Source organism: Anolis carolinensis, chromosome 4 (genome assembly GCF_035594765.1).
Source record: "Anolis carolinensis isolate JA03-04 chromosome 4, rAnoCar3.1.pri, whole genome shotgun sequence".
Classification (NCBI taxonomy): domain Eukaryota; kingdom Metazoa; phylum Chordata; class Lepidosauria; order Squamata; family Dactyloidae; genus Anolis; species Anolis carolinensis.
In genome coordinates, this window is record NC_085844.1 from 252,101,540 (window position 1) to 252,111,663 (window position 10,124).

At 42.8% G+C, this 10,124-nt stretch overlaps 1 long non-coding RNA gene across 1 annotated transcript; it reads right to left on the reverse strand.

The window, feature by feature from the left end:
* Positions 1-3,980: 3,980 nt before the first annotated feature.
* Positions 3,981-9,411, reverse strand: LOC134298687 (uncharacterized). The gene is made up of 2 exons (XR_010005800.1): positions 6,116-9,411; positions 3,981-5,625 (listed from the first exon to the last, which is right to left on the reverse strand). It is a non-coding gene; the product is annotated as an uncharacterized LOC134298687 (long non-coding RNA).
* Positions 9,412-10,124: the final 713 nt, after the last annotated feature.

Here is a 10,124-nt window from a genome sequence, read left to right on the forward strand (position 1 = left end):
TTTTCCTTAGTTTCCAAAATCAGTCATTTTGGGTATCTTTAATAGCCCTAGAAATACATTTCAACCTGATGTGCAGCCTTGGAGCACATTTTAGGCTTGATGCCAGTCTTGTCACTCTGATTTTCGGAGGCCGTTAACGGGTGATAAATTGGAGTTGTGATGACAATGTTTCCTTCCACAGCTCATCATTGGACATTCCCAACAACTGCTCTTTGCTCCTTCTGAACATGATGGCAAAAGGAAGACATGCCACCCAAGGAGAAGCCTCCTTGCGTCTTCAAAATGTCCAAAATCAGCTCAGCTGCCTCTGAGGATAACCAGAGACTGTCCGGCTTTGTTGCATTTCAAGGGTCAGCTTGACTCGTTTTGCATCCAAATGCACTTCTTTTCTGGCCAGCAGCAAATGGTTTCTGCAATCTCATTTAAGTGCAACGTACAATTTGTGTAGTAACAGGGTGTTTCTCATTTTGTTTGAAGTTTATGAGCTCAGTGGTGTGTTTCCCTTTGTTTCCCTGCACTGCCGCTGGGCGATTAGATAGGGCAGCAGAGCTCTCCAAGAGCAAATAAATAAAGGCAAAGCAGACGTTTCCAAACCAAAAACATGGCTCCTTCTACCTCCTGATCATAATCATTTCTTTGGTCCTTTGCTCACAGCGTCTGCCTTGTCTCTCTGGAGCTGGAGAATTTGGATTTCTTTCTTTCCCTGGACTTGTCTTTATGATAAATTCACTTGAGGTTTATTATGGTGGTGAGTAAACAACTTTTCTCAATTTGAAAGAAAGTGGGGGCATCTACACAATATAATGAATGCGGTTTGACACCACTTTCACTGCCATTGTTCCATGGTATGCAATCCTCAGAGTTGTATTTTGCGGAGGCACCAGCACTCTTTGGCAAAAAAGACGTAAGACCTTGTGAAACTACAACTCCCAGGATCGATCAATGGCAGTGAAAGTGGTGTCAAGCTGCATTCGTTCTACAATGTACAATGTAGGAGCCGGGCTGTGGCGCAGCTGGTTAGTAGCCAGCTGCAATAAATCACTACTGACCGAGAGGTCGTGAATTCGAAGCCCAGGTTGGACTGAGCTCCCAACCATTAATAATAGTCCAGCTCGTTGTTGGCCTAAGTAACCCAAAAGATAGTTGCATCTATCAAGTAGGAAATGTAGGTACTGTTCATGTGGGGAAGCTAATTTAACTAATTTACATCACCATAAAAATAGTCCAGCAGTGTGCAGAAGAATGAGGAAGCACTCCATCAAGGACTCGGTGTCACAATGGATAATGTAGCAGCAGCTCCCCCTGTGGCCGGAATTGAGCATACCCTCATGAAGCCAGAAGCTGGAAATGATAAATTGCCTCTGTGTCTCTGTCTCTGTCTGTATGTTATATATCTAATGGCACTGAATGTATATGTGCATTGTGATCTGCCCTGAGTCCCCTTCGGGGTGAGAAAGAAGGGCGGAAGATAAATACTGTAAATAAATAAATAATAAATAGATGTGTTATCTTTGCACTCTTTGGCAAAAAAGATGTAAGACCTTGTGAAACTACAACTCCCAGGATCGATCAATGGCAGTGAAAGTGGTGTGAAGCTGCATTCGTTCTACAATGTACAATGTAGGGGCCGGGCTGTGGCGCAGTTGGCTAGTAAGCAGCTGCTATAAATCACTACTGACCGAGAGGTCATGAGTTCGAAGCCCGGGTTGGGTTAAGCCCCCGACCATTAATAGCCCGTGCTTGCTGTTGACCTATGCAGCCCTGAAAGACAGTTGCACCTGTCAGTTAGGGAAATTTAGGGACGCTTTATGCGGGAGGCTAATTTACAACACCATAAAACTGCCAGCAAAACACGAGGAAAGGAATGCGGAAGTACAGCCACTACTGGATGGTGAAGCAACAGCTCCCCCTGTGGCCGGAATCGTGAAACTGGAAAATGTTAAAAATGCCTCTGAGTCTGTCTAATGTATGTTGTTTGTCTGTTGGCATTGAATGTTTGCCATATATGTGTTCATTGTAATCCACCCTGAGTCCCCTTCGGGGTGAGAAGGGCGGAATATAAATACTGTAAATAAATTATCAAAAATCTGTCCCCAAAATTATGAATGATTAATTGTGGCTCCCTTGAGATATACAGCCAGCACGCATTGGATTTTTCCTTGCTTGCAAGTCATCTTCCACGAATTTCCCTTGGAATGTTTTAGACTGTTTCCCATCTTCGGACGTTGCAGAATGGCTGCGTAATTATCACAATCCCCCCACAAGACCCTGGAGAAATCTCAGGACTCATGATGGGTTTTCTAATGAATAGACATAAAGGTTTCCCACCTTTGCCTGATTTCATCTAAACCTTTATCCTGGGAATGTTACTTCATCCATACCCCTATCTGAACCTGCTCTGGGTATCCTCCATTGTGTGTAATTGTGCCTTTTGTCCATCAGCCGGTGCCTCTTTCGTCTAGTTGGCATTGAACCATCAGAACTTGATTCTAATGCTCACCTTTTTTGATTAAATTACCTTCCCAAAATGTTTGGGTGTGCATTAGATTCAAGTAATATGGTGAATGTTGTGGTTCAGTCTGATGATGAAGGGGGATTTGGGTTTGCACAGTCTGAAACTGACAATGATAGACAGTCTGAGCAGTCAGAGATTTTGAGAAGGCCGCAGGCAGGCAGCCAAGCCGGCCAAGATGAGATAACAGAGGCTTCGCATCAGAGTGACCATTCCCAGCTCTCAGAACAGGAGGAGGAGGAGGGCAGGGAAAGTCAACAACAGCCAGGTGGATCTGAAAGTGATAATGAGGAAGTCCAATTAGACAGAGAAACAAGGCCGAGTCTGAGAACCAAATTCCCTAGACGTTCGCTATGGATTGCAGCCAAAAGGCTGGGAACCCAAGGTCAAAGGAATGCCTTCATTTCTTGTAAGAATGGGTAAATAAGGGGAAATGTGGGGACACATTTCAGATCAAGCAACTTTGCTTTCAGAGCAAGATCTCCTGCCTTGTTCCTGTTTTCAAGCCTCAAGTCTTGATTCAAGTGTTGCCTATGGTTTCTTGTTAATGTATTCTTTCTTTCATGCTCCTGTTTGTATCATATACTTCAGATTTTGCTTTAAGCTCATGTTCCTGTTTTGAAGCTCATGTTCCTGTTTTAAGCCTCGTCTTTTAAAGATTTACTTGCTGTTTTTGGGGCATTGAACTCTATTAGGATTACTGCATTTCCATTTGAATTATTGCATTTCCTTATTGCTTTTTGCCTTACTTTTTGTTACCTTTTTATCAATAAACTATTTATATCAAGTCTGTCTCAGTGGTGTGTGTTGAGAGCAAGGTGGACCCTCGCTGGGGTGCAACAGTGAATAATTTTTGGGTTTCAGGAAATGGAAAATTGAGGTCCGTGTTAGATTCAATGGTGCATATAGACTCGAGTAAATACTGTATTTCTAATTATTTCATGCATGAAACAAAGTTCGCGTACATTAAACTTTCAGAAAGGAAAGGTGTTTCTCCTTCAAGCACCTATGAAGACAATTTGGGGGTATTTTGGATTTCTTATTCCAGATTAGGGATGCTCAACCTGTAATGCTATTCATGGTTTAATTATATCTTAACTATTGTATAATATGGGCTTTCGGCTGTATCAATTTTGTCTTTTATGAGCCACCTGTCATGCTCCAGATCTGGGTTTAATCCAAGGGTTCCTCAAGGGTTGCTTTTGGTGCCAACATCTGGCACAAGTTATGGCTGTTGAATTGGCTTTATGGGAGGCAAATGATGGAGCAAGTGGCACATGCTGAGTGGGGTCTGGCAAAGAATTGGACCCCAAAACAAATTGCATCCAGACTTACACCTTCCGCCAGATAACAAAGCAAAGCAACTCTCCACTGCTGGATATATCAGGAGCCTTGAATCCTGAGCTGAAGACAAAGACATGAAACAAATCAATAATAATAATAATAATAATAATAATAATAATAATAATAATAATAATAATAATATACTTTATTTATATTCCACTCTATCTCCCCGAGGGGACTCAGGGCAGATTACAGAACACACATACAGGAAGCATTCAATGTTGTTATACAATTAACAAGGACAGACAGTACACAAAGAGAAGTAAATACATTTCCCATCTTATTTCTGGCATCTTGGAGGCTGTGCTTGACCCCGGCCACCAGGGGGTGCCATTGCTCCATCTTTCATGCCGAGGAGCTTTGTCGTCCTTAGACATCCTTCTGATTGATGTCCTTAAGGGCGCCTTTATTACCTCCCCGCTAAAAGCGGTACCTATTTATCTACTCGCATTTCTGCTTTCGGCCTGCTAGGTGGGCAGGTGAACTGGGGCTGCGGCGGGTGCTCACCCCACCCAAGCTCAAACTACCGGTCTTTCAGTCGGGAGGATTTTCTGCAACACAGTGGTTTGAACTGCATTATCTGACAGTGTGGGCGCATATAATACAGTTCAAGGCAGCTAAACTACATTACATGGAAGTGTAGATTGGGCCAAAGCAAGTGCAGTAGATATGCCAAATACATTTTAAAATGTATGCTAATACATGGCGGAGTGGGTTAAACCGCTGAGCTGCTGAACTTGCTGACTGAAAGTTTGGCAGTTAGAATCTAGGGAGCAGGGTGAGCTCCTGCTGTTAGCCACAGCTTCTGTCAACCTAGTAGTTTGAAAACATGCAAATGTGAGTAATTCAATGGGTACTGGTGGGAAAGTAATGGCACTCCATGCAGTCATGCCCATGGCCTCATGACCTTGGAGGTACCTACGTCAAGTCCGGCTCTTCGGCTTAGAAATGGAGATGAGCACCAACCCCCCAGAGTCGGACACAACTAGACATAATGTCAGGGGAAAACCTTTACTTTATTCTTACATTGCAGAACTGAGAACAGGAGGGAGGTGGGAAATGAAGCTTTAGCTCTCTTATATGGCTCTCTCTGCTAGCCTTTTGATAGGCAAAACAAAAGCCTGACAGCAATGCTTTTATGTTAAGCTGCTTTGAGTCTCATTTGGGAGAGATAAAGTGGGGTATAAACAACAACAACAACAACAACAACAACAACAAATGTAGTCGCTGGTTGCTTGAGAGTTACTATTAAAAATAGACATAACTAATCCTATACCCAATACTATACCATACCATAAACTTTTTATTGACTTGCTATTCATATTGAAATACAGGAATTCAAAAGAAATTAAGACAAACGTAATGGAATACAGTTTAACTGTATTATATATAATAAAAATTTTATCTGCCGTCTAGCTAAAATTGTGAATGCAATATGCAATTTTAATTATAATTGATTTTATTTCATTTTTTATTTAAAATATTAATTCTTTTGACTGGTTGCTTGAGAGTTCTGGTTGCCTGAGTTCTGTTTAATGGAAAGTCTACTCTGTATTATCCACGCACAGCTGTGCGGAATAGAACCATGAGTGTCATTCAGGTTTCATACAGGGGAAAAAATTTCTTCCATAGAGGCATTTATACATGCGTCGCCCATCCCGGATACATCTCTGCCATTTTCAGTGTCGTTTTCTTCTCCTCCTGATAATGCCATCTGCCTCTCCAGATTTTCAGTTCATGCAATCCAAGCCCTGCGCTTGGTGCCAACCCTGCTTGAAGCATCATTTCCAGTGAAAAAGAAAATAAAAGGGGAGAAATGTGAGCTTTTACAGAAGCTTTAAAACACATACACAGAGAGGCATATGCATCTGTATCTGTATGAACACGTACATGCTACATTTGCCACTAAAAAGACAGACGTATTTATGGGTTGCTGCATAATATTTCCTGCCATCTGTCGTGGTGAATGGGAGCAATGGAGCTAATGCCACCAGAAGGTCACATCTGCCCAAGTGAAATGGGGATCCGCTTGAGATGCCATGCACACAGCTAGATTGTTTCACACAGGATGATAAAATTTCATAGTTGTAAGAGGCTCCCAAAGGACATCCAGTCCAACCCCCTTCTGCCAGGAAAGTAGCTGCACAGATAGAAACAAACTAGATACCTCTAGCAGATGGCCATCCTGCCTCCACTAAATAAAGTCTCCATTGAAGACGACTCCAGACAGTAGCTGAATCTACCATCAAAAGATCTTACCTTCTGAGGATGTCCTTCCTAATGTTTGGGTGGAATCTCTTTTCCTGCAATTTGAACCCATTGCTCCATTCTGTCTCAGTCTCTGGAGGAGCAGAAAACAAGCTGGCATCATCTCTCATATGATGTCATTACTAATATTGAAACATGGCTTTCATCTTCTTCCCCTTTTCATCTCCAAACTGTGCATCCCCAACTCTTTAAGTTGCTCCTCAGAGGGATTCATAGTTTCCAGGCTTTTGGAGGCCCTTCTCTGGACCCCTTCTATCTTGTCCCTATTCTTCTTGAATTCTGGTGACCAGAAATGGACACAGGGCTATTATTTCAGGTGACCAAAGCAGAATAAAATAGGACTATGACTTCCTATTATCCAGACACTTTACTCCTATGGATGCAGCCACATAAGCTTTTTTTAGCGATTGCATCACAATGTTGACTCATGTTCAACTTGTGGTCTTAGTAGAGTTCTAGGGGATGTTTTCTAGGGGTGTGCAAAATTTCGTTGGTCAAATCAGTTTTCAGATAATTTCTGAGATCTGGCAGCCAAGCCTCCGGAAACGGTTCTGAGAAGGCCGCCCTGAGTCCCCCCTCGGGGATGAGAAGGGCGGGATATAAATGTCTGAAATAAATATATAAATAAGGATCCCCTTGGAGCCTTCCCAGAATGAAACAGGAGCCACCTAATCTTTTGGCTAAAAATTCAGGACAGATTTGTTGATTTGGGCTTATTTTGTTGAAGTGGGAATGATTGTACATAGGTTTGTTTAAATGTAATTGAGTTATAGTGATGCAATGTGAGCTGGGGATTGCATCATGCACTGTCTGCTGTCCACTATGCAAGTGTGTAAAGAGTTAACTGAGTGTTGCATCATACAGCAGAGGTGTTTATATATAGCTTTCTGTTTCCTGTATTCTCTCTCTGGTTATCTGCTCTCTGCACTCTGTCTGTATGTGTATCGTCTTGTGAGAGTTTTCCGTTCGCCAGTAAACCTGTTTATAGATAGCTGAAGTCTCCAGCCTCGTTACTGGTGCCAGTGCTTCTATGTGAGTCTTCTGCTGCATGTGTGTTTATCCGAACCGCACTCTGACATATTTTTCACATTAGTATTCAGAGCATTTGTTTGTTTTGCAAGCGCAAGCAGCAATGTCTCTATGGTGGCGGCGATGGGGCTGAGTGGCAAGTTCATCACATTTCTCAGCCAATCACAGGCCTGGTTCTGTCCATTCTTCTCTCCTCTTGCGGCATGCGCTCGTTAGGACTTCACATCCCAGAAATCCCTCTTATGGCTTTTAAATATATATTTTTTTATTTGGTAAAAACTTTTTTAAAATTTCCAAACTCAGAGGATTGGCAAAATGATTTGAAACTTGGCAGGTTTGCAGTCGTAAAAGTGTCCTACAAGTGTGGCAAGTTTTATCCTGATAGCCAGAAAAAATGACAGAAATATGAGCCTTGCAAGTTCCCCCATTGGCACCAATAGACAAATCTTCCTTCTGCATCATGGGTGAGACAAGAGGTTCTCTAAGGTGAGTGCAAAACTGAGGAGTATGATGACGTGGTATGCTGATGATTACTTGATTGACTTATTGTCCAGTTCTGGAGGCTGGATGGCCATCTGTCGGGGGTGCTTTGAATGAGATTTTCCTGCTTCTTGCAGGGGGTTGGACTGGATGGCCCGTGAGGTCTCTTCCAACTCTATGTTTCTATCTATATATATATAAAAGGCTTTTGGCGTCGTGGCGACGCACAAAACAGCAAAACACAAAAACCCGAAAACTAGAAAATTTACAACACAACCCATCATCCTCACGTCAAGTACGATAGAACAAAATTACACTAAAAACACAATCACAAGACCCAAAAAAAGGCCAAATACCGTAACAGGCAATGTACGCATGCGCACAAACACAATCCTCCGAACCCTTGCGCTGCGTTCACACACACAAAACTGTCAACCCCTTGCTCATCCTCTCTCTTGATCTCCACCGCCACAGACTCACCTCCCGAAGGCTCCAGGTGGCCGCTAGAGCTGCGGGCCTTGGTTTGCGTCCTTCCCCAGTAGCCGAGGAGGCCGCGGAGGCGCCAGGCCCTGCCCCCTCCGTGGCCTCGCAGCTGCCGGAACCGTAGGCTTTCGGCCAGACTTCAACAACTACTACTAATTGTGAGTATAAAAGAGGGACAGGGTCACAGCAAAAATAAAACCTAATGTACATTGACCAACACCACTAAAAAAAGCCACAGCAATGCGTGGCCGGGCACAGCTAGTGATTCTATGAGAAGACAATAGTGAGAAGTACAGAAAACCAAAGGTGATAATACCAGATATTCAGAGGCCTGGTTACCCTTTCAAATTTATTGATTCCTTCTTAGCCTTGTCTTGTGTAGGAATTATCAGCCCCTGGACATATTTGGTCAGATAAACAATGCAAAACAGCCCTATTGATAGAAGGATTATATACTCTGGATCCTGAATTACGGATTCGAAAACCCTCCCTCCCAAATCTTCTGAATTTTCCAAAAACTGAACCGAAAACAGAACAGATTTCTGTTGTTTCACACTCCCCTAATGTTTTCATCACTTGAGCTGCCATGACTCCATGCTATCCAATCCTGGCAGTTATATTTTTGGTGAGGCACCACCATTCTTTGGCAGAGAAGGCTGAACACCTTGTAAAACTACAACTCCTGGGCATTGCAGTTCAAATTGCATTCACTCTATAGTGAAGATGCACCCCGAACCAGAGAGCAAAATCCCCATTGTCAGCAGCTGTCTACATTCACTGATGCCTGTCACTTCCGTTAGCGATGGCGTTTAGCAGTGGCCTTCAAGGTGCCCGATAGAAGCCCAGGAGTTCATTTTGGCTTCATCCAAAACCCATTGCTGGGATATTGCTGATACTTAACCGGGATCACAGCCATTTGGGATAAAATGGCCTCATAATCTGGTGAGCAGGACAATCTGCTCGAAGCAGGGAAATAGTCCAAAAATTGCCTTTTTTGCTTGGCATTCGGAAGAAAGGCAGTTCCAGCCTTGCCAACTGAAGCAGATGCAGGCAGGATATTCCCAAGGCTGTTTGTTTTGCTGCAGAGTCCCATTTTTATTAGAGGGGAAAGCAAAATAACAGGATTCCAGCCACGGCATGTGTCACATGAACTGTAAACCTTGCTCAGGAATGCACAGGACCTCGGTGGAGTCCCTTTTATACAAAATATTTGGGACCAGAAATGCTCCATTATCCAGATTTTCTTTGATTTCAGAAGACTTGCAAATACATCATGAGACCTCTTGGAGATGAGACCCAAGTCTAAACACAAAATCCATATAAGGCGGGGGGGGGGGGGGGGGAGGGACATACAAGGGCATGGCACAATAGCATATTTTCTCCATGCATTACAATTCCTGTCACCACATGGGATACATTCCTGAACGTAATCTATATATATATAGATTTTATATATATATATATATATATATATATATATATATATATATATATATAAATGTAATGTGCTTTTTCTCCATGGAGTAAATGACAAAACCACTGAACCAAATCACTCCAAAATTGAAGTCCAAATAACAGAAAAACCCCAATTGCTTATCAACTTGAATAGCACTGAACAGCCTTGCAACTTCAAAGCCAGGCTGCTTCCTAACCAGAGGCATCCCTCCACCAGACTATGCCACAGCAACATGTGGCCGGGCACAGCTAGTGTATATATGAAAAACTGTGAATTCAAGAGAATTGAATGACCAAAAGTACCATGAAGTTGCACTAGAGCACCTTGCAAATGCCTTGAGAGGACATATAAATGAAACCGTGGGTGATGGTGGTGGTGGTGGTGATGATGATGATGATGATGATGATGATGATGATGATGATGATGATGATGATGATGATGATGATGATATAATAATACACATGCCAGGACCATTCTTTACCCCCGCCCCAAGCTTTGGTTGTCCCATTATTGGCAATGCAATTCCTAGCTTGTTCCTTCTTCCTTCTTGGA